General features: G+C 34.0%; 1 pseudogene; it reads left to right on the forward strand.

The window, feature by feature from the left end:
• The first annotated feature begins 13,429 nt into the window (after positions 1–13,429).
• Positions 13,430–14,406, forward strand: LOC149174953 (V-type proton ATPase subunit c''2 pseudogene; annotated as a pseudogene).
• The last annotated feature ends 9,147 nt before the right edge of the window (positions 14,407–23,553 follow it).

Consider the following 23,553-nt stretch of genomic DNA (forward strand, 5'->3'; position numbering starts at 1 on the left):
AGGATGTCATGAGTTTTGTTCTTACTAGAGGGAAATGGTCCTCTTGTTTTCTTTCCACTTGCACAACCTAGGCAAACTCCATCACGATGAGCTTGAACATCGGGAATACCAGAGACCTATTTATTTAATCTAGTAAGTGGATAATAATGAAGATGATCCTGTCTGTAGTGCCATAATTCGCTGAAATGATTAGAATTATGGACCAATGCAAAGAGAGGTCTTCTAATGACCCTATAGAGTCCTTCAAATCTTGATCCTAGTGTGAAGGCATCCCTCATAGGTGAATCAACAGGCCAAGTTAGAACTTTACCTTTGATGAAGGAAACCCTCATACCTTTGTCTTCCAATGTAGATACAGATACTGGATTCCTCATTAATCCTAGTACATACATGACATCATGCAGCAGAACTGATTCTTCAAAATTTCGCTGAAATTTGATGGACCCAAAACATTTCACAGGATGAGTACAATTGTCTCCAAGAATGATATTTAGCTTAGCATCCCTCTCTACTAGATTAGAGAGGAATTATTTATAATCAGAGAAATGATGAGTGGCCCCACTATCAACCAACCAACTGTCCCACTAATTCGGTGGAGAAGAACTAGTAAGAGCAGAAATGAGAATGTATTCAGATTTATTTATTGCATTACTCTCATACCTAGGGGCCTTTGACTTCTTTTGAGAAGGGCGATGTTCTTCACGATCACTTGAGGAGTCTCTTCTAAATCTTCTATCATAGTTCTTCCTTTGATAGTCTTTTCTTCTTTTGTCATTATAGTTTTTTCTAGTGTTGTAGTGATGTCTTTTTTTCTTCTCGGGACAATCACGAGCAAAGTGACCTTTCTTATGGAAATAGAAGCATTCAACCTGAGATAATGATTTTTCATTTCTTCTTTTTGAGTTTTGAGAAGGAGGCTTCCATGATGGACCTCCTTTTGTCTTATTCTTATTGTCATGAGATATATATGCAACAGGCTCTACCTCTTCATGCTTTTGAATCCTTCCTCTTGCTATCATCTTGGATTCTTCTTTCGAGAGCTTCCCAAAAATTCATCAAATGTCAGAAGGACATTGCTTTTGCTAATTGTAGTAATGAAGGTTTCCCAAATGGGAGGGATACCTCTAAGAGTCACAACTAAAATCTCCCTATCTGACACATTTTCTCCAACCCTCTGTAATTGATCTCTAAGGTAAGAGATCCGAATAATGTAGGATTGAACCATTTCCCCTTTATTCATCTTAGTTTCCTTGAGTTTATATTTCAGAGTGATGATTTCATTCAAGTTGTCAACTTCATACATTCTGGCTATCTTTTCATACATATCTTTATATTTTTGTAAATTCCCAACATAAGAAAGTAAATGATCTTGTAAACCATCACTTATAATTTTCTTTTCTTTAGACTCACCTTTCTTGTATTTATTCTTGAGAGAAGCATAAGCATTTTCTGGAGGCTCGAGCATCCTTCCTTGAATATATTCCAACACATCATTATTGTCAGCTATGATTTCCAATCTAACTTTCCATGCAACAAAGTTTGTTGCATCATCCAACTTTTCATGCTCCTTGAAGGTAGAGGATGACATCTTGACCTTGAATAGGGGATCTTCTTTCTGAAGGAGAGGACTTCAAAGCTTGTCTTCTCTTAGGATTGAATTTCAACTTAGCTATGAAACCATGTTAAATTTTCAGAATGTTCTATGTTGTATCAGTTACTTTAGCCCAATTTATCTTTTCATTAACAAGGCATCCAATTTTTCAGCAGTATAATCAATCATAAATGTAACTAAAGAAATAAAAATATATGTAGTGATAGAGAAGAAAACAACACAACCATAAGAGATAGTAGATTGGTACAAGACCAAGGAAAAACCCCACAAGGGGGAAACCCTTTCAAATCTTCCTCTTTAGTAGATTGTCATAAAAATATTTCAGCAGAGAGTATAATGAGCTCAATACATATGATTTGCAATGGATAACAATGAACCAAATATACAAATCTACATATCTATTATAAAAACAGAGAAACCCAGATCTACCATGTCACTTAAGCCAGCTAATGTCAAGATGTTAAAATATTATATCTAAATTGGGTCGCTCTCATCTACACTGTTTGCAAGCAACTAAAGCTTATGGGTCGTTCTCATGAATATAGTGTCTGAGTGACTATAACTGCAGAGTTTCACTTAGGAGGTCTCTATGCATGTGACCCTGGCACCAAACTGCTCAGACCCAAAGTCGCTCCCTTATTGAGCTGTGCGAGTGACCAAAGATCCAAAGTCACACCCTTGCTGAGATGTGCGAGTGACTGTGACGATAGGGTCACTCTTAGGTCTACCTGATGCGAGCGACTGGGTACTGGATCCTTCCGATCTACCTTTGAACCCAGAGTTGCTCTCATTGAACTATCTCTAAGCAACCAAAGAGGCAAATTCACTCTCTGGCCTACTATGTGCCTGCGATTGAGGACGAAAAACTTCAGATATGTGCCAGCGATCGAGATCCAGAAAACACTAACCTAGAGAAAACCTTTCGCCTGTAATTTCAAACCCAATGCGAACTTCTGTCAATGAACCTGTGCGAGCCAAAACAAAATAGAAGAATAGAAAGATGATGATGATGTGATCAAATGAACTTGAGGTCGCTTCCTTTTATAGTTTTTCCTGAGGGTTAACTTGGGGTTAAGATTGACCCAAGAAGTTACTCATGTGGTTAGGGCCAACCCATTCCATAATGTATGCATGAATAAAATAATTCAAATCTTAACTTTTTTTAACCGAATTAGGTGATCTTTAGGTTGATTTTAGTCCTCTTGAAAAGAGGAATTTAATTCACATATTATCGTGATCATCTGAGTTGTTTAAAGTGGAATTTGACCCTAGTTGAAAAAAATTAACAATATTAATATGTTAATGATATTATATATATGTCTCAATATTATATTAATGTCATAATTTATCAATAACAATATATTAAATATTAATATATTGATTATGTATTAAATATTATATTAATAAACTAATTATTAATATATTAATGTTTTAATTAATATATTAATGTATTTATTAATAATTAAATTGATTAAACAAAATACCCGAAATGTGAACAAAATAAACCCAGATGAATAATGACCAAACACCCAAACTGTCTATGAGATAAATAATGACAAAACACAAAGATGCAGGCAAATAGGGCAGGGATGATAGCAGTTGGACACCCCCCTTGGACCCCTCTAAATGCCACATAGACGAACATGAGGATAGTATGATACATCTTTGCTGCATGTAGCCACATGTTGGGCAATTATGTGATACATTTCGCGCGGATTTGGATGGGTTAGGGTTTCCTTTTGTTGAGGTTTTTGGAGGGTTATCAAACCATCATGTTATTCTGTTCAAGATCGACAGTTGAGCATTTAGTCCCCCTGGTACTTGTGCGGACCCGCTGCAATGTTGTTCACAACCATCACCATTCTTGGCATTGCGAAGAGTGGGTTATGGGGTGTGATGGTTCCTCGTTTTTCATGTTGTTTAGTTGTTATCTTGTGTTTTGTTTGGTTTACTATGATGGTTGTTCTTCCTAGTCACACACCAACAATTGGGGTATTCATCTGCGTTCGACCCTGTGGGGGATTTTCCTGAACTTGGTGTTGGATATGGTCATTTCATGCTCCAGAGGGTTTATTTGCAGGCAATTCGACATTTTTCAACAAAATTTGAAGGATTTCTTCTGTTTTTTATTGGTTTTTCACAAGTTTAACACCATGGCATATATATGGCATCATTGTCTATCTTGTAGGTCACTGTGTGAGTTGTAGTTAAGGGTATTTGTGCTCCTGGGGTTCCTAGGAAGCACACCAAATTCTTCTATGGAAGGATTTTAATCATACCATATTCTTATGTCTGTGTTTTTAAACACATTCAACTAAATGAATTTTGGTTGCCTTTGAGTTTTTTGTTATTTCTATCTTTGTGTTTATGCACCGATTCAAGAATTATAGATGGATTCTTGCTACATGTGAATTTCAAATTTCTATAGGTAGTTTAGGTTTTCGCTGCATGTGGGTTTCAAATTTGTAATGGTGGTTTAGGGTTTTGTTGGTTTAGGGTTTCAATAATGATGGTTTAAGGTTTTACTAGTTTAGGGTTTTTCATATGGTGGCTATTTTTCTGTGACAAATGGTGGATATACTTAACATATTTTTCGGTAATTTTATGTAACAACTGGGGGCTATTTTTTTGTGACCCAATTTTCTAAATAAAATAATTTTAGTGTGTGCTATGATTTTAGTCAAATTGCTACAATATATTTTAGTATCAGGGGGTTTACGTAGTGCATTATATTAATATCATTTTGGGATTCAACTGTGTTAAGTAAGTTATTCACGTATGACCATTTCCATGAGAGGTAGTCATTACAACTACCTCTCATGGAAATGGTCATACGTGAATGACTTACTTAATGCAGTTGAATCCCAAAATGATATCTAATATAATGCACTACGTAAACCCCCTAATATTTAAATTCAAAAAAGAGTGAAGGGATCTCTACTTGAATGGTTCATGAGGCACAATACTTGCTAAGGTTTTGCAAATGGGGTAGCAAGCTAAGTGGGCTTGATTGTAGGGAAAAATCCATAGTTAAGCACGCTTGAGCCAGAGGCAATCTGGGATGGGTGACCTCCCGGGAAGTCCTGGTTACTGGGTGCAAGCCTCGGAAGTGATGATTGACACTATGTGATTCATTTCACTTGTTTCAATCCCACTTCTTCACCCTTGTGAGCATCACCCGATGCAATGAGTGCTAAGTGAACTATTAAAAAATAATGAGAAATTAGTTAGTCACGACTACCTCTCAGGGAAATGGTCATACGTGAATGACTTACTTAACGCAGTTGAATCCCAAAATGATATCTAATACAATATATTTGTTGTAGTTGTTGGTTTCGTGTGTTTAGATAGGAAATTAATTGTGTTTAGATTGAAAAATTAATTGTGGCACTAAAAGGTTGAGTGCATTTTCATAACATGCTCAGGTTTTAATTATGCCTATATATATGAAGCATTTTTACACATTTCTATGAAAATTTTATGAAGTGTCTTAATTAATTTTTGTGAAAATTTCATTGGAACAAAAATTTGTTGGGAAATCATAGTGAATATTGTCATATTAATAGTATTACAAGGGAATATTGTATACAGTCTGTGTCCTATTAGCCAATACTATTAGTAAGAATCTATTTTTCTTAGTATGCCAATACATTAGATTAATAGTCTATGTACTATTAATGGGATTCACAACCCTGTAATAGTATTGTGTTATGTGAGGTTTTGAAGATGGATGTTGTGATTAGAAGCAATGTTGAAGCATTGATTGTCATTTTAATTGTTTTTTTTGGGAGCATAATCGTCAAACTCTTTAGGGACTTGATATGGAGGTGTTATGCATTCCTTTTTATGGAAGTAATATATCATCTTTGCCAGAAGGTGAGAAATTAATAGGAATTCTTCATTTTATTTCTATCCTTAATGGAAACTGGCACATGCTAAGAAAGTAAGAAATCCTTTCATTATGAAGGCCTTTATAGTAAATATGCTAAGGTAATAAATCCTTAATGAGATGATAGGGTATTGCTTTCATGGAATTGCAAGGCCAACAATGCCAATATAATAACATATCGAGGACCTTTAAAAACTGGCACATGCTAAGAAGGTAGTCCTTTAATGGGAACTACCTTCTTGTGTTTAGATAGGAAATTAACTATCTTTAGATTGGAAAATTAATTGTGGCAATGTAAGGTTGAGTGCAATTTCATAACATTTTTAGGTTTTAATTTCATCTATATATATGTAGCGTTTTGGCACATTTTGTGAGAATTTTAAGTGTCTAAATTCATTTTTGTGAAAATTTCATTAAAACAAAAAACTATTGGGTAGTCATAGTGAATATTATCATAGTAATTACGTTGATAGGCGTCTTATTGTGAGGTCTTCTTCATGACACTTTAGAGATTCATGACACTATAGAGATTCATATGATGTTTATTTTGTTAGGTTTAGAGAGTTTCTAATTTTGAGGTAGGAGTTGTTCTAGTGAGCCTCTCTGCATGAAATCTCAGCTACATCCAAAGCAACACAACCAAATTTTCAATACGAAGCCAACTGTTCAAGCTGGTTGGCTTTCAACCTCTATGCCATTTCGATGATCCTCTCTACATGAAAGCTCAGCGACATCCAAAGAAATAAGTAGCCAAACAACAAAAACACACTCGAGACCTACAATTAGAAAATAAAAACACACTCACAGCTAAATAATAAAAACACACTCAACCACACATTCAACAACTTAAATATATCAATAATTATGCAATTTTAAATTGAATGACTGGTTTTTCTAATCAGTATATCGTCTTTGTTCTTGTTGCTCTGCATTGATGAAGAATTCTTCAGTTTTTTTGGTGGTGGGAACGGGAAACTGGTTGCATCTTGCCCATTACTTCCATAGTTGCATAAAGTAGGTTATATGTTGTGAATACCATAGGGTCATCAAAGTGTGCAAGCTTTCCTCCTACCTCTCCTCCTTCGACCCCAACATATGGAGAAACTTTTCCAGTAGATTGATGACTCAAGAAATAGAAGAGGAGAACTAAAAAAATTATCATCACCAAGCTAAGGACACCCCCAATAATAATCAAAATGAGCCATATAGTTTTGAATTTTCTTCCCTTTTTTCCTGTGAGCTCGCTTGAGATGTTGTTGGACAGACACTTGGTGATAAGAATTTATAGGTGGTTGTAATATCGTATACACACAGACCTAAATTCACTGCAAAAGAGCTAGCATTGAATTTGCTTGCTAGGGAGGATGGAACATGACCAAAATCCAACAACTTAAGAGAAGTAAGTCCCCGCCAGTTGGTGCTTCTCTCCTAATGAAATTTGTCCTGCCCACAACAAAATATTTGTATCAATAAACTAAAAGAAAACAAATGTAAAATGTAGCAACAAAAAAATATGAAAGGGTTTCAAAATTATTAATGAGATGGAGAGGGAGACAACCTGGTACGTCATACTAGACCTGGAAGAGATGTGTGAATAGAATGGACCGAGGGGAACAAAACCCTAAAATTCCACCTAACCACTAGTGTTTAAAACCCGCAAAGGAAACAAGAGTGGATTAAGTACCAAGAAAAATCAAGAAATAAAATAGGAATGGTCTCAGAGAAAACTCTAGATTATAAAATAAATTTTTACCACTCACTTTCATGGTGCTGAGATAAAACCCTTCCACATAAGAAAATACCTTTTGTTGTGGGTAAGATTGAGCTACACTTGGTGTATCAAAAGGAGGGGAAATCTACAGGTTAAAAAACCAATCTCTCTAGAAGAGATGAACAACACTCTACCAAGTCCAACACAAAATGACATATGAACTAGAGTATAGTTATTTTTTGAGTTGTCTTTAGTGCGACTTTTTGGAAGCTTTTCCGGTTGGTTTTTCTGGTCTAATTTCTCTAAAATATGCTAGGAATTTATTGAAATCATAAGTTTGATGGGTAACCCCTGCAAAATCCAAATGCCTTAGGGGTTTTTAAGGGTGCTGAATCCATATATACAGTCAAAAAACCAGTTTAAATAGAAAAAATCAAGATTTCAACTCAAATTTTTATGTCAGATTTCGGTATCGTAAAGTCCAAAAATTCACACTTTACGAAAAGTTAAAGCCTAACAAGATACACCATTGATTTTTTGGAAACAAATCAATACCATCTATTACAAACCAACATCCTATCATGTGAAACCATGTGTGGAATGACTCTTGGATCAAGGCAGTTGAACCATGTGGCTAGGTTGTGGATCCCACACAATTAGCCATAGGCCACCTCATTAATATGAAAGGCTAGATATATACGTATGTTACTATTGTACGAAAAAAAATGAAATAAAGGGTGTTTTATTTGCAATGAAACATATACTACAAGGTTGGTTCAACATAATTAAATTATGAATTGCATCCTTCTTCTCCACATAAGGGACAAGAGAAAATCCCTTCATGTTATATCTAAAAGTGCCTACCATTATAATGAACGAACCATCATAAGATATATAGCGCAAGGTCCCAATACTACCATTAAGGGCATAAATACATCAATTAATCATAAACAACCATGTACATAGAATATGGGATGAGGACCTATGAGAAGGGTAAGAGTATGTTGGGTTGCAAAATATGCATGTAGTAGGAGGAGTTAACAACTCACACTAGTGTTATAACACTAATGTAATTTTAGTTAATGATCCATTCAAATATAGAAATATGTATGTATCACTAGTCACAAAAAGCATTTATAGATTGAAGTTAAGACACTATAATTATTTTTTGTGAGAGAGAATTGAGGTACATTACATTTTATTTCTGGATATGTTTATAATTATATGCATATATATAATTGTTAGTATTCAAAAACTCGTATTCAATGAATGTTGATGATGAATATTTTGTTTTGTATTTTTCAATTTTTTCTTGTTTTTATCTCTCCTCATTTCTTGAATGCGAAACCTCCAAACTTCGTTTCTCATCCCATTGTTGTTTCTCATTTTGTTTCCTGTTTCTCATTTCTGATATCATAGCAAGAAACTTAATAGAAAAGTAAAATGTTCCCATGATCCAATTGTGCAATTCAGATCAGAGGGTCAAGCAACTCAATAATACATTCAAATGATCCAATTTCACCAATTTATTAAGTTGATATTGATTCTGATCTTGTCATAGACAGAGCGTATAAGAAGATAAAACAAGTGTGGTAAATATACAATTGTTTCTCTAGTCAAGTCAAATTAATTCACCTCACCTAATCATCCTTATTATGACAGTTGTGGGCATGGATATCTTTGCAATAATTCAAGTTAGTTATGAACAAACTTTTCATGCCCTGGACTTAGTTAATGCAATGGAAGCATACGTCATGGTTTAAAGGATTAACATTAACCACATTTTCCATGGATCAAAACCTTTTTAATATATAATCAACATATGTTACTTGTGTAGCATATACAATAACAGTATAGATCCATTTTAACTCTGGATCTACCAAGCCCCTAAAGGAATCAAATCTCTTGAGATTTAAACTTCTTTTAGAGTGAAAAGAGATTTGATCCCTCTCATCCCTTGGTAGATCTAGAGTTAATATGGCTCTATGTTGGTTTAATTTCCTTCTTTAAATAGGCCATATTCCACATGAGTACCATGGGTCAATACGATGGGTTCTCATAAACCTAGAGCTCAAGTTTACCTTATTATTTTAGTTTAAATTTATTTTTGTTTTAATATAGAATTATTTTTAATTTTCTTTATTTTATTTTTGACCAAGTAAAAATGTTTAACGTAGGTTTATTTTTATTTTTATTAATATAATTATTAATTGTATTATTTTATTTTATTTGAGGCAGAGATTTGCACCTTAAGAAATAAAATGTATTTTATTTTTATTTTTATTCTTATGTAATTTGACTGAGGAAAAATGTTTACATCACATAACCTTGCAACATCTCTTCCATATTGGGCTAGACAACGTCTCTAGGCGCAATTAAATTTAATTAATGTTGTTTTTTACATGGCATGATCATAAAATTTCTAATAAAACTACATCAAATATATATTTTCAAATATTACAATTTTGACATGGAAATATTTATGTCTTTAAATATTTTAATATATCCATAAGATATAGTTTTTCCTTTTAAAGATTCATTTTAATATTTAATTAAAAGAAATATTAAAATATTTTGGAGCAGAATTTTCGGTTCTTTGTCTTGAATTGTATCGTAGTTTTTTTATTATCTATATGATTATTTTCATTTTTTTATTATGTTGTTGGAGCCGTGACATACTTACACATCCCCCTCATACCGGGTGGCAAAATGCACTCTGGGCAATTATATTTTCGATAGGTTGTTTTTTATTTTTAGTGGGTGCAATTACTATTGATTAAAATGCACATTACTCATCACTATTATTTAATGAAAACCAAACAAAAATAATTTAGGTTAGAGTTAAAGATTACAAAAATTATGTATTTATTAATATGCAAAAATGAAATATAAATTAAAAAGTAAATATAATATGATAGATATAATAAAAATAAAATTTTCATTTAGAAAAATAAAATACAAATATTTACATTAAGAAGGGCACTCCATACTAGTATGGTAAAAATGTTGTAATGTCTAGCATTTTGATTCAATGAAAATAAGACAAAATAAAATAAAATATAAAATAAAAAGACATTAAATTCTTTAGCCCAATATGGAAGAGTTGTTGTAATCTTTAACATTTTGATTAAGTTAAGATGTTGTGTTCGATTAACATTTTATTGTAACGCTTAATATTTTAATATAGAAATATAATTGAAATTTTAAAATAAAAATATAATTGTAATTTTTAATATATGAATTTTCAATAACTTTTTTTATTTAAAATAATTTTATTTTCACATATCATTTCAATCAAATAAACTAAAAACTATATTCATGCAATTCAGATATACAAATAAATCTCCTTAAAACTAAAGAAAATGATAAAATTCAAATATAAAAAGTATATTATTATAATTTTTTATAATTTTAAAACTTTGAAAATTCTAATATTTAGGTTTCAATTGATTTTGATTTGCATAATAAAATTGTAAACTCTTTTTATATATATAAAATATGAATATTGAAATGAAATAAAATTATAATTTCATATTATTAAAGATAAAAATAATTACAAATTTAAATTGGGAATGTTTTATAATTTGAATGCTTTAAGGTTTTTCTGGTGCTAAATTCATATATCTAGTAAACTACTCATTTCAAAGAATAAAAAATAATCATGATTAGACTACAAATTACTTCACAAAATTCAACTAAAAACTCTAAAATATTAAAAAAACTCTTATGAAATACCAAATCAACCCAAAAGAGATAAGGGTAAACTAAACATCGAACATTGGCCAACCCGTTATGTAAAAAATCAACCCAAAGCCATTGAACATGGACCAATCCATTACCTACCAGATCAACCCAAAAGAGATAAGGTTAAAGTAAACTTTGAACATTGACCAACCAATTACGTGATATTATAATGCACATAATATGATAACTATGTCGATAGGCATTATATTATGAGGTTGTTGCTGGTGACACCGTTGAAATTGGTTGTCCTCAACACCTGTTGAGTGTCGCAAATCTCAACACTGTCATCCCTTTGACCAATTCTCTCCATCACTTAACCCTACACGACTCGACCTATAACCGTACACGACTCGACCTCGACATCTCCCAGATTGTCATTAGCATTGTAGTTATTATTGCTTTGTTCCTTGACATTGTTTCCCCTGGAGTGACCAGAGAAATGATTTGAGTTGGATCCACATTAATTGAGCTCATCATCTTTGTCGGACTCATCTGCGGGCATGCAATTGGGGGAAGCGCTATGGAGAATGGAAAACATTGAAAAATTCTTGCGCAAGCCTTCGACGTTGTTTCCAACCTTAGACAACTGCCTACACCTGGGGCACAACAGGGTATTATCTATGCTGAATGAAAACATGTGTGACAAACATTGCTTACAGAAGTTGTGTCTGCACTGAATCATCATCAAAACTCTATCCTCTTCATTGTATGTCATCTGAAAAACAGAACAACACGCGGGCTTCATCGTTGTTGGAGATAAGGTATCCAATATTAATGTTGGGATAATAACATAAATAAGGGATCAACAATGACCACAAATCGTCACTGGGATTTGAACGGTAATCAATCGGCCTCCACCATCCACCAAATCCATGTGCATTCCACCTCATCCTTCTTCCTGCTTACAACATCTATTAGTAAATAATAATCACAACCCCTCATAAATACAGACGCTTAGATAATAATAACAATTACAATAATAATCCAATCCCTATTCTTTCAGATCACGGTTTATCCAAAACATTTGAATTGCAGTGCTCTTTCAGACAACGAGAGCGCAAAACCCCTCCAGGGTTTGATAACGAATTAAAATTGTTGCGCTTAAAGATAGGGAAACAAATCAACTAATGGAAACCATGGTTGGTTCTCTCATTAACTGGAGTCACGACAATATTGGCGTAAAGCGTATGATCTCCAAACCCTCCTCCTTCCCTTGTAGAGCAAAGAAAAGTCTTTCACTGTGTCAAATTTCTCCAGTATTGGTATATACTCCCTCGTTAAAATTTTCCTTATTCCTAGTAGTTCAGGGTTTCATCATTTCATCCCTTCAACTATGTCTCAGAATTTACACTTGCAGTTAGAACTCCCTAGGGTAAACCGTGAACGCACTGCACACACCACACATGTTAGACGAGGACACGCACTTGCAGCCACCATGTCACCCGGGTTCTGAGTATGGATGGCGCCAGGGCCCATGTATCATGGATGTCGCGGGCAATGGTCGATTTTCTCGTAGGGATCCTGCACTTTGGCAGGGCACGTGTCGGTAGAAGCTTCTCTTAATTATTGTTCGTAAACAGACTGCAGACACCATGCGCGTAAGACGAGGACACCCACTTGCAGCCGCCACGTCACCCGCGTTCTCTGTATGGATGGAGTTGGGGCCTATGTATCATAGATGTCACGAGCGGTGGACGATTTACTCACAGGGATCCAGCACTTTGGCAGGGCACGTGTCAATTTCTCTTAATTATTGTTGGGGTGATTCTTTTGAAAAAGTTTCACTTCACCCACTTCTTTTCGTTTTCTTTTTATGATTGTGACATTTTAGCATTGTTATATCACTGCTTAGGGAGTAACATTTAGGTTAGAAATTAATGGAGAATAGGTTAGTAGTTATGATTTTTTCTTTATTTGACATTCAGTTCTTATTAATTAGGAATATGTTTTATCTTTATGTATCTATTTAATTTCTGATGATTAATGAATAATATGAAGCGAATGCATTTGCTGAAGGGAGCTCCTGGTGATCTGCACCTGTGAGCTCCCGTGTGTTTATCCAAACTTTTGTCAACTGCATTTTTATCATGGTGTCAGAACGGCAGGTTTGAGAAGGCCTGCAAATCCTTGAGCGGGGAGTAACACAGGGAAGAGATGCGTTCAAATGCTGGAGGAATTAGTAGCAGGTGAAGTTTTTAAGCGCTGGACCTTCTTCTGCACTTGTTGAAGATTTTATCGAGCCAAATCTTGGAACTTTTGGCCTATTATTTGAAAATCTTCGGCGAGGTGCAAAGGCTGCTTTATGAAGCCATTCTGGATGAATTTTATGTAAGCTTCTTGTTTTTCGTTTAGCGATTTGACTCAAATTGGCTGGAGTTTTAGCCGGTATTTTAAATGTTTTCTTAAAAGGAAGGTTGAGCGATCGGGCTCTTTCCAATCTTATCGATTAGAGGCAGAGATCTGCCTACAGAGAATGTCGTGGATCTGGCAGAAATCTGGACAGAGATCTTGGCGCCCACTATGGGGCGCGAATGCTGCTGAGTCGTTTAGGCTGAAAGGACCGGTTTGTTGGGTTAAAGATCGAGAGTTGATCTGCGCCCACTAACAGGAGTTAGTCGATAAGGCTAGAAGATCGCCACAGAGAAGAGCTCACACCTGGAGGCTAATCGAGGCTGCGTGGAGGTGTTGGAGCTATGGAATATTGAGCAGAGGAATGCCATTTGGGAAGAGGCCGTAGAGAGGAGGTCGGATCATCAGGAAGTGCGGAGGCTAGGAGCGAGTGAATCATTGTTGAATCGCGCCGACCGTGAAAGGTGAAGGGACAGCGAGCAAGTTGAAGAGCTCGGAGCTGCGTGAGGAGATCGGTGGTCGGCGTTCTTGAACTCACAGTCGATCCGTGATTGTTGCTCGCGTGAAATCCGTGGAGAAGGGTGGGTTGAACAACGTTGAAGCTGCTCCTCGGCCTATGCATATTCTGCAGTGGGTATTGGCACAACGATTGGGGTTTCTGTATTGGGCGCTGCCTGGGGCATATATACAACAGGAAGTAGTCTTATCGGTGCGACAATTAAGGCTCTGCGTATTACATCCAAAAATCTTATCAGTGTAATTTTCTGTGAAGCTGTGGCCATATATGGTGTAATTGTGGCAATCATTCTACAGACAAAGCTAGAGAGTGGTCCGTCTATGAACATATTTGCACCAGAGGCAATGAGAGCAGGATTTGCCATATTTGCATCTGGAATCATCGTGGGTTTTGCCAATCTAGTTTGCGGGGTTTGTGTTGGCATAATCGGAAGTAGCTGTGCACTTGCAGATGCCCAAAATTCTTCACTGTTTGTGAAAATTTTAGTTATTGAAATTTTTGGGAGTGCACTGGGGCTGTTTGGCGTGATTGTTGGCATTATAATGTCAGCCCAAGCTGCTCCTCGGCATACGATCCAGCCCTGATCGGAAAGGTGACCCTCTGCGCTTTGGGTTGCTCGTGGAAATCGATATTCTTGAATCGATATTTTGTGTGATACCAGATCATTCGAGGGCTTTCTTCCCATCTTCTGGAAGTTCCCGGTTCGACCTCACCTTCGCTGGCGGCTTAATAAAAAAAAAAAGGTTGCCGGGTAACCTGTTTTTTTTTTTTCAAGATGAATTCTCAAATGGCAGATTATTTAAATGAAAGCAGCAAATTGGATGGTTCCAATTACATAAATTGGAAATTTAAGCTTCAGACTTTGCTTGAAGGTCAGAATACCTACAGCATTGTCATCGGTGATGAAGGTAAGCCAACTATTGCAAATGGTGGAACGAATGCAACAATTCAAGAATGGGAGAAAAGGGAGCTGAAGGCAAAGGTCATACTAAAATTGTCAGTTAAAGACTGCATCATCCCTCATATTCGGGATTGCAAAACAGCGAATGAGATCTGGAAAACTCTCAAAGACATGTATGAAATCAAGAACACCAGCCGAACCTTGTTCCTCAGGAAGAAGATCCTCTCAATCAAGATGGAGGAGAATGAGTCTGTTTCATCATTCTTATCTCGGATAAAGGAAGTTAAAGATAAACTATCTGATATTGGTCAAACCGTGGCAAATGATGATCTGGTGACAATCACCATGAACGGTATGACAGATGACTATCAGATGTTTATAACTGGATTGAATGCAAGGGAAAAGCCTCCAAGTTTTGAAGAACTTACTGGAATTTTGCTACATGAAGAGGAAAGGAGGTCGTCTCTCAAGCCTCAAGATCCAGATCTTGCATTGATAACAAAGTTCAAGCCAAAAGGGAGAGCGATGACTGATCAGAGGAGGGGCAACACATCAGAAATGACACCACAAGGTATGACCTCGTATAGAAATGACTCTGCTCCTGAATGTTTTTATTGTGGTAAGATAGGCCATATTGCTAAATTTTGTCGCAAGAAGAAGGCAAATCAAGATAGGTATAATCAGAAAAGGCATGCAGGTCATTTGGCAGATGCAGACTCAGATACAGACCCAGATCAGAATCTGGATGTTAAACTATTTATGGCCGAGGGTGACACTGCTACTGAGGAGGATGAATCAGATATTTGGATCGTGGATTCTGGAGCCTCCTCACATATGTCAGGTAAAAAGCAATGGTTCAGAAATTTTAAAGAATCCAACACTGGAGTAAAAGTCTATCTTGGAGATAATAGTGGGTACGAGATCAAGGGACATGGAGATGTCCTTGTTACTCTGCCGGATGGTAAGATCAGGAATATATCTGATGTGTGGTATGTACCTGGCATTAAGAAGAACCTGATTTCTGTGTCCAAGATTACAGATCAGGACCTCAAGGTAGAATTTTTTAAATCTTATTGCATTATTAAAGATTTGTTGAATCAGATGAAGCCCATTGCTACAGGTATTCGCATAGGAGGACTCTACAAGTTGAATGTGAAAAGTACGCCTCAGCAAGCCTTGATCACGTCAAATAAGTCTGCTGAAAATCTGTTACAGGACAGCAGGTATCCATCATCAATGGTACCTGCTGAGAAGGTAATTGGAGCGCTTCACACCCGAGCTCCAGAGCTCCAATCTCTGTTGGATCCAACACCCAACGAATTCGATTCCTTTGAAGACATTGTGAAGCTCTACTCCAATGGGATAAAGATGCCTGACAACCCAGTTCTGGACGCTATCACGAGTCTCATTTCTCCTGAGCTCATCAAGTTCCCCACAACAGACGGCCAACAATTGCTCAAGCAGTTTCTCACAACAGACGGCGAAAAGTTGCTCAAGTATCCGCGTCCTCAAGTTACTGCCACTGACGAATTTGCGTGGAGAACAGACAGTCATGAACACCCCCGAGCCACTGTTGTCCAGAGCCGTAAACAGCAGGGTACTACCATACCAAGAGCTTCAGAGTCGTCTCCTGGAGCTGGACGACATGAGAGACAAGATATGAACAATCAGCAAGCGCCAATAGAGATTCCAAAGAGACAGAATCCACAGGGACATTCTCAGCCATTCTCAAATCAAAAACCTCAGGAGTTTTATCAACCAAAGGCTGGTTCAGTGTCTGGTGATAATGAAAAACACGAGATAAGGCATACCACTGCCTCACGCAGTGGCTCTTCCTGGACTGGCGACCACAGAAGCAATCATCAGTATCATGATAGAGATCACAATAGTGAGAGACGGGGTCGCTCTGGTGGAAGAAATGGTGGAGGGGCCTTTGTTGCAAAAAGAAATGAATCAGAAAGTAAAATTGAACGTCTATCTAACCAGCGTTTAGTAGTTGATGCCACAGGAGCTTTTAGGAGTATTCTGAAACATATTGCTGACTGGCATTTCTGGCTCGCCAAATTCTTATAAATGGCGGAGGCATTTTTGAAAGAACCGTGTTTCTTGGAAAGTATGCCATGGAGATGTCCGCGGTAGCATACAAGGACTGGAGTATAACAAGTTCAACGAGAATTTTTCTACTGTTTTAAAGGACATTGTGTGGACATCTGAGGTGGACGTGACACAAGAATAGCTGGAACTACAATTCACTAAGCCACTAGGAAGACTGAAGTTTGATTTGTTTAGGGACATTTTAGGTGTGTTTAAAAATCCCTTTCTCCATTAAGGGGGGATGTTAGAAATTAATGGAGAATAGGTTAGTAGTTATGATTTGCTCCTTATTTGACATTCAGTTCCTATTAATTAGGAATCTGTTTTATCCCTATGTATCTATTTAATTTCTGATGATTAATGAATAATATGAAGCGAATGCATTTGCTGAAGGGAGCTCCTGGTGATCTGCACCTGTGAGCTCCCATGTGTTTGTCCAAACTTCTGTCTTTTGCATTTTTATCAATTTATGATTGGTTCCAAGTTATTAGTTTGTCCTCATGCAATTTTTCAAATATCTAGGTTAAAACTTTTGCGTGACGTTAGCCCGCCGCCGCATCCCTGGCTTTGGATTTCGAGGGTCAACGTCATCTTGCCATGCATGGTAGAGTGGGTAGATTCTGATTGTACAATGTAGGTACAGGAAAGGGTGATCCTTCGTACAAATGGGAGTTAAATTAGGTTTCTTTGAGCTTTGTTGTTGTTAATTTCGTTTTAAGAGTGTTGGTGGAGAGTTTATTATTATGGTTAATGGATTATCGAGAAGTAGATTTAGCTATTTTCGGTGTTTAAAGTGGTTGTTTTAATTTTTTCTTGGTGTTGCCGCGCTCATTGAGACTAGATTTCATGTTTCTGTGCCTGTGTTTTCTGTGCGACATAACTCGTCATTGTCATGTTTTTGTTGTTACCAAGTGTTTTTTTTAAACTTCAGTGGATGCAAAACAATAAACGTTTTGTGCAGAAAGCTGAAGGTGTTTGGTTATGTGGCAGGACATGAGTTTTCCAATCTCCTCGGCAACAATTTGACAGGTGAATGTATTAAAATTATTTTATGGTTTGATGGTTGTGGTGCACAATTTGGATTCTAATGGTTCACTGTTTCTCAGAATTTACAGGTGAGACTTTAGAATTTACAGCATAACAATTGTTTGGGTAAGAGGATTACTGGATTCTAGCAATGGAAACTTGGTAAGTTTTTGAGTTCTCTCTATGAGAAAACTCTGGTTTAATGGGTCAGAAGTGTTAAATACATTATCGACTCGAGTTTCGATGGTTTGGATGAAATGTTGTAGGAATAAACCAGTATTCACTGACCACAGATAGGTCGTAGGTCGACCCATATTTGCATTTTTGGAAGTGTTGTGGGAAAGGTGTCAACCTCGATTCCATATGTTCTGGTTTTAAATTGTTTTCCGACCCATATTCCATGATTTTATGTAGCGGTTATGACAAAGATTTCTCAGAATTTACTCTTAAACTTGCGAAGTCGGGAGTATAGAGATCTTTTCATTTTCATAAGGACCGTGAGCAAGGTGGTGGCTTAGACTGCATATCATGTTGTTTTATATAGTTAGGGGGTCATATTTCTATTGACATAAACATCTAGCTTGGGAAGAAAATAACTCAGACCTCAGTCGGGCACGACGCATAGACACAAGGGTGTGTTAATTATTAAGTTTCTAAAATTTGCGATGTCGGAAGTTGACACATGTTTCTATTTTAGCAGACTCATGTATGTGAGTTTTCTCATGCCTTTTACATTTAGTCCATTGTCATAAGACACATTGCTTCTATTAAATTGTTTTTCAAAACACTAAATTTATTGGAATAAAATTTATAGTTTAAGCAACAGGAGATTACAGTCTCAAATAGTTTCCAACTAGAAAAACAAAAACATAAAAGAATAGACGACAAAATTCAAGTTTCAATGGTATTGGACAACTTTTGAGATCAATGCTACTAGTATTATGAGTTTACAACGGTGGGAATTTTTAATGTACGTTCTTCCCAAAGTTTATGCATAGAGGAACATGTTTGAGCTACGATTTTGAGAGTATGTTTAAAAAAATTCAAATTTAGAATAAGGGCATCTCCCTCCATTTCAGTTTTTTGGGATTCTTTGGAGTCAGAGGAAACTCGTAGTTGAAGTCGGGACTGACTTCGTGGTCGGGTAGTCGGCGTGTCTATGGAGAAGAATCATAAGGAAAAGGCCGAGATCTGAGACATCTTAGAAAAGGTTGAGCTTCAAGCGATCTTGAAGTTTCAACTGACATTTAAGTTAGTTGTTTTCAACTTTTATAATTTATGAACCATATTCACATTGTTGAATTGAGGCTTCTGTGATCCATGTCAAAATTATGAGAAAAGTTCTTTGGCGTAAATCACATGATAGTACATTTGTCGACGCGTTTCGAACCAACGAGTGTGATTCATCGTCAAGACAAGTTGAAGAACTAGAACATCGTTGCATATTAAATAGGGAGAGCAGATCCTCCAATGGCTAGGTTTGACTAAAAAACGACTATATTGAAAAAACGGCTATATTAGGTCAGACTTGATAAACGGCTAGATTTGACTATTCAAATTGTTTAATTATATAATATTATTATGCTAAAATATTATTATAATACTTATCATATGTAATTTAAGTGAAAAGATAATAATAGTATTAGGGAAAAATTGCTAGAATTAATATATCTAGGGACAATAATTGTTAGTAATCGAAAGGATTTAATAATAACTAATAATAAATATACTATTATTTTAATAATGTTATAGTATTAATCTTATTGTTAATGTCTTGTGTAACTAATTAATATAAATTTAATAGTAAGGTTATTTAAGTATTAATAAATCTATGGAAGAATAATACCATTATCATGATGAATATTAGTTTTAATACCAATATTAATAATAATAATGATAATAATACTAATCTGAATTATTAATATTGGTATTAAAAGTAATATTCGTCATGAAAATGTATTAATAAATCTATGGAAGAATAATACCATTATCATGACGAATATTAGTCTTAATACCAATATTAATAATTCATATTAGTATTATTATCATTATTATTATTATAATTTGAATTATTAATATTGGTATTAAAACTAATATTCGTCATGATAATACTTAAATAACCTTACTATTAAATTTATATTAATTAGTTACACAAGACATTAACAATAAGATTATTACAATAAAAATATTAGAATAATAGTATATTTATTATTAGTTATTATTAAATCCTTCCGATTACTAAAAATTATTGTCCCTAGATATATTAATTCTAGCAATTTTTCCCGAATACTATTATTATCTTTTCACTTAAATTACATATGATAAGTATCATAATAATATTTTAACATAATAATATTATATAATTAAACAATTTGAATAATCAAATTTAGCCGTTTATCAAGTCTGACCTAATATAGCCGTTTTTTCAATATAGCCATTTTTTAGTCAAACCTAGCCACTGGAGGATCTCTCCCTATTTAATATGCAACCATGTTCTGGTTCTTCAACTTGTCCTGACGATGAACCACACTCGTTGGTTCGAAACGCGTCGACAAATGTACTATCATGTGATTTACGCCGAAGAACTTTTCTCATATTCACATTGTTTTTTTCTTACATAGTTTTGGATTTGTTATCTTAAACTTTTAGATAGAAAGAATAATAATTTTTGTAAAATTGCTTTAAATAAATGTCTTGTAAAAATAATTTTTTGAATTTATTTCTTTGTTGATAAAAGAATAAAGTATTTTAAATTACATTTATTAAATAATATGTTATGTGAAAAAACAAAATAATAAATTATAGACACATATGTTTGTTTTGTGGGCCTTCGTAGAAGCAAGTCGAAGGTTAGGCTGACTATGAGGTCGGAGGTGGCTATTGTAAACACACATAACTATATGCACATATTTCTTTTGTGGCTCCTATTGAAAGCAAGTCGGAGGTTGGCCCCCACTATGAGATCGAAGGTCGACATTGTCGTTTGAATGGTCTTTCTAGACACTCCCGACTACTGACACTCCCCGGCCAATTTAGCTCCAGCTTCAATACTTCATTCTTTTCTTTAAAGAAAGGATAATGAGTTCCCATCTTTTAAACATTTTATCTTATAAAAATAATTTATTCAATTTTTTTTTTTTTATTGATAATAAAGTAAAATATTTTAAATTAATTTTATCAAATAATATGTTATATGAAAAAACAAAAAAAATGAATTAGAATGAGGCCAATTGTACATATATGTTTCTTCTGTGGGCCCTACCAGAAGGAAATCGGTGGCTAGGATGGATATGAGATTGGAGTTTCGCATTGTGTTTTGGATGGTGCTATGCCATTCCGTGACCAATTGGTCTCCTTGTATACACGCTCAACTATATGTACATATTTTTTTGTGGTCCCTATTGAAATCAAGTTGAAAGAAGAGTCCGGATATGAGGTTAAAAATCGACCTTTTCGTTAGAATAGTCTCTCTAGACACTCCCGACTATTGATAGTCCCCGACCAAATCAGCTCCAGCTACAATACTGCATGGAAGCTGGTGCGAGCGCTGACAAATTGAACAGAGGTTGCGATATGCGTTATATTTAAATATTATTTTAATCAAAATTATTCACATATACATTAATGTTGATATTAGGTGAGATTAAAGTGCTTTGTTGTTTTACGAGGAAATGAGCAGTAATGGTCAAATTATCTTGCTTCATGGTTTTTATCGTTTGTGTTGAGATTTCAGAGTAATGATACCATTTATTACCTGCAAATTGTAACTTATTTGATTATGCATGTTTTATTTATGTTCTGATACATATTTGGCTTGTAATGTACTATTTTATTCAATATAGATTGAAAATATAATTTTTGGGTTTTGTTTTCTAGAATTTATTATTATTATTTTTTATAAACGACTTAAATGAGGTTTATGATCAGGTCTATCATTAGTTGGTATGTTATGAATTGAAAGTTAAATATCTAGTAAAATTAGTTGTTATTATACATTCACTGCCTCACATTTAGCGAAAAAAATGGTTAATTTAATTTTTTATTTATTTTTATAAATATAAATAGGCAAGCAAATAGTTTTTATGTTTGATTTTTCTTTTTTTTCCTAAATCAATTTTGTTTTAAATTTGAAAATTATTTATTTAAATTACAATTTTAGACAATGGATTCTAAAATATTAAGTTTATATATATATATATATATACAACCAAATTAGTTTAAAATTGTATAAAATAATTAAACTCTTTTATACTTTTTAACTCTTTTATCAATTTATATTTAAAATACAACTTTGCAATATATTTAACTTTTGGTTTATAGTACATTTTATATGAAGATCTTTTTTACTTTGTTTGTTGACCATGTTCTTCTTTGGTTTTTTTTTTGGTTTTTTGGGTCCTAATTATTTTAAATTGTGGCAAGTGACTAAATTGTTAAGTTTTATTGGTTTTACTTAAAATTGTGGATGATTGCAAAATGAATTAAAGTTTTAGTGAGTGTTTTGATTATTTTGACTAAACTTTATAAAAGTAAAAGGGACTTAGTTTAAAGTCATGTGAATGTGAATTTAAATTTTATTTCAATTTCAATTTAATTTTATTCATATATTTTGTAAATTAAGTATTTGGAATATTATATATATATATATATATATATATATATATTAAAATTTCAATAATGTTGTATTCTTTTAATTGTTTACATAATGCTAAAATGTTTTATTATCAAATTTTATTGTTTTTATATATAAATAAATAGAGTATTAAATTATTATATTAAGTTGTTTTATATTTGCTTATTTTAAATTCCATGGATGTTAAAATTGCTTATTCAGCTAGTATTCTTGGACATCATTGTGATGTTGTGTCATTTATATTGGATTTAAGGAAATGTAAATAAACATGAAAATTGCAATAATTTTATAGTTAATAAATACATTGTCTTGTATTATATTATAGTAGTTTATATATATATATATATATATATATATATATATATATATATATATATATATATATATATATATATATATATATATATAGTGATGTATAGTTAGAAATATGTTATTATTTTTATTAATGGTTTTTGTAAATCATGATGCATTGCTTAATATTCAATGAACAAATGTTATTGGATTTTTTTTTTTGATTGATTTGAGCAATAAAAATATATAGTCATGGATACAAATTGCTAATATAAATTATTCTATATAGATGTTTTATGTAAAGAGATCATGCATTGGTTTAATGCCTTCATCATGTTTATGATGGACCTTTTAAATATATATATTTTAGGATTTGATAAAGCAATTTCCATATTAGCTGAGAAATATTTGATTGTGCATGTGCTTTTTATTTTATAGGTACGAGATTGTAATGATTAGGATGTTGTAGACATTTGTGCAATTTTGAATTTTCTCTAAATTTTAAAGTGCTAAATACTTTTAACTAGACAGAGATGAATTTTATTGTTGTCCATTAATTTGGGGTTAAATTACACGTTATTTATGTTTAGGTGTCAAGCTAAAATTAAAAAAAAATGAATTATGGAATAATTTTAATGTTTTTATGTAGCAATTATGCCTTCTTTTTTTCAAAATAAGTGGAAAGCAATAAAAAGACAAATGGGAACTAGAAGGAATTAAAGAACCTTACAAATTTTGTTATTTGCGATTATGGTGTTTAATAGTATTTAATATCTAAGCACTTAA

Source organism: Pinus tabuliformis, chromosome 4_1 (genome assembly GCF_031772625.1).
Source record: "Pinus tabuliformis cultivar Carrire ecotype Pingquan chromosome 4_1, CPIR1, whole genome shotgun sequence".
Classification (NCBI taxonomy): domain Eukaryota; kingdom Viridiplantae; phylum Streptophyta; class Pinopsida; order Pinales; family Pinaceae; genus Pinus; species Pinus tabuliformis.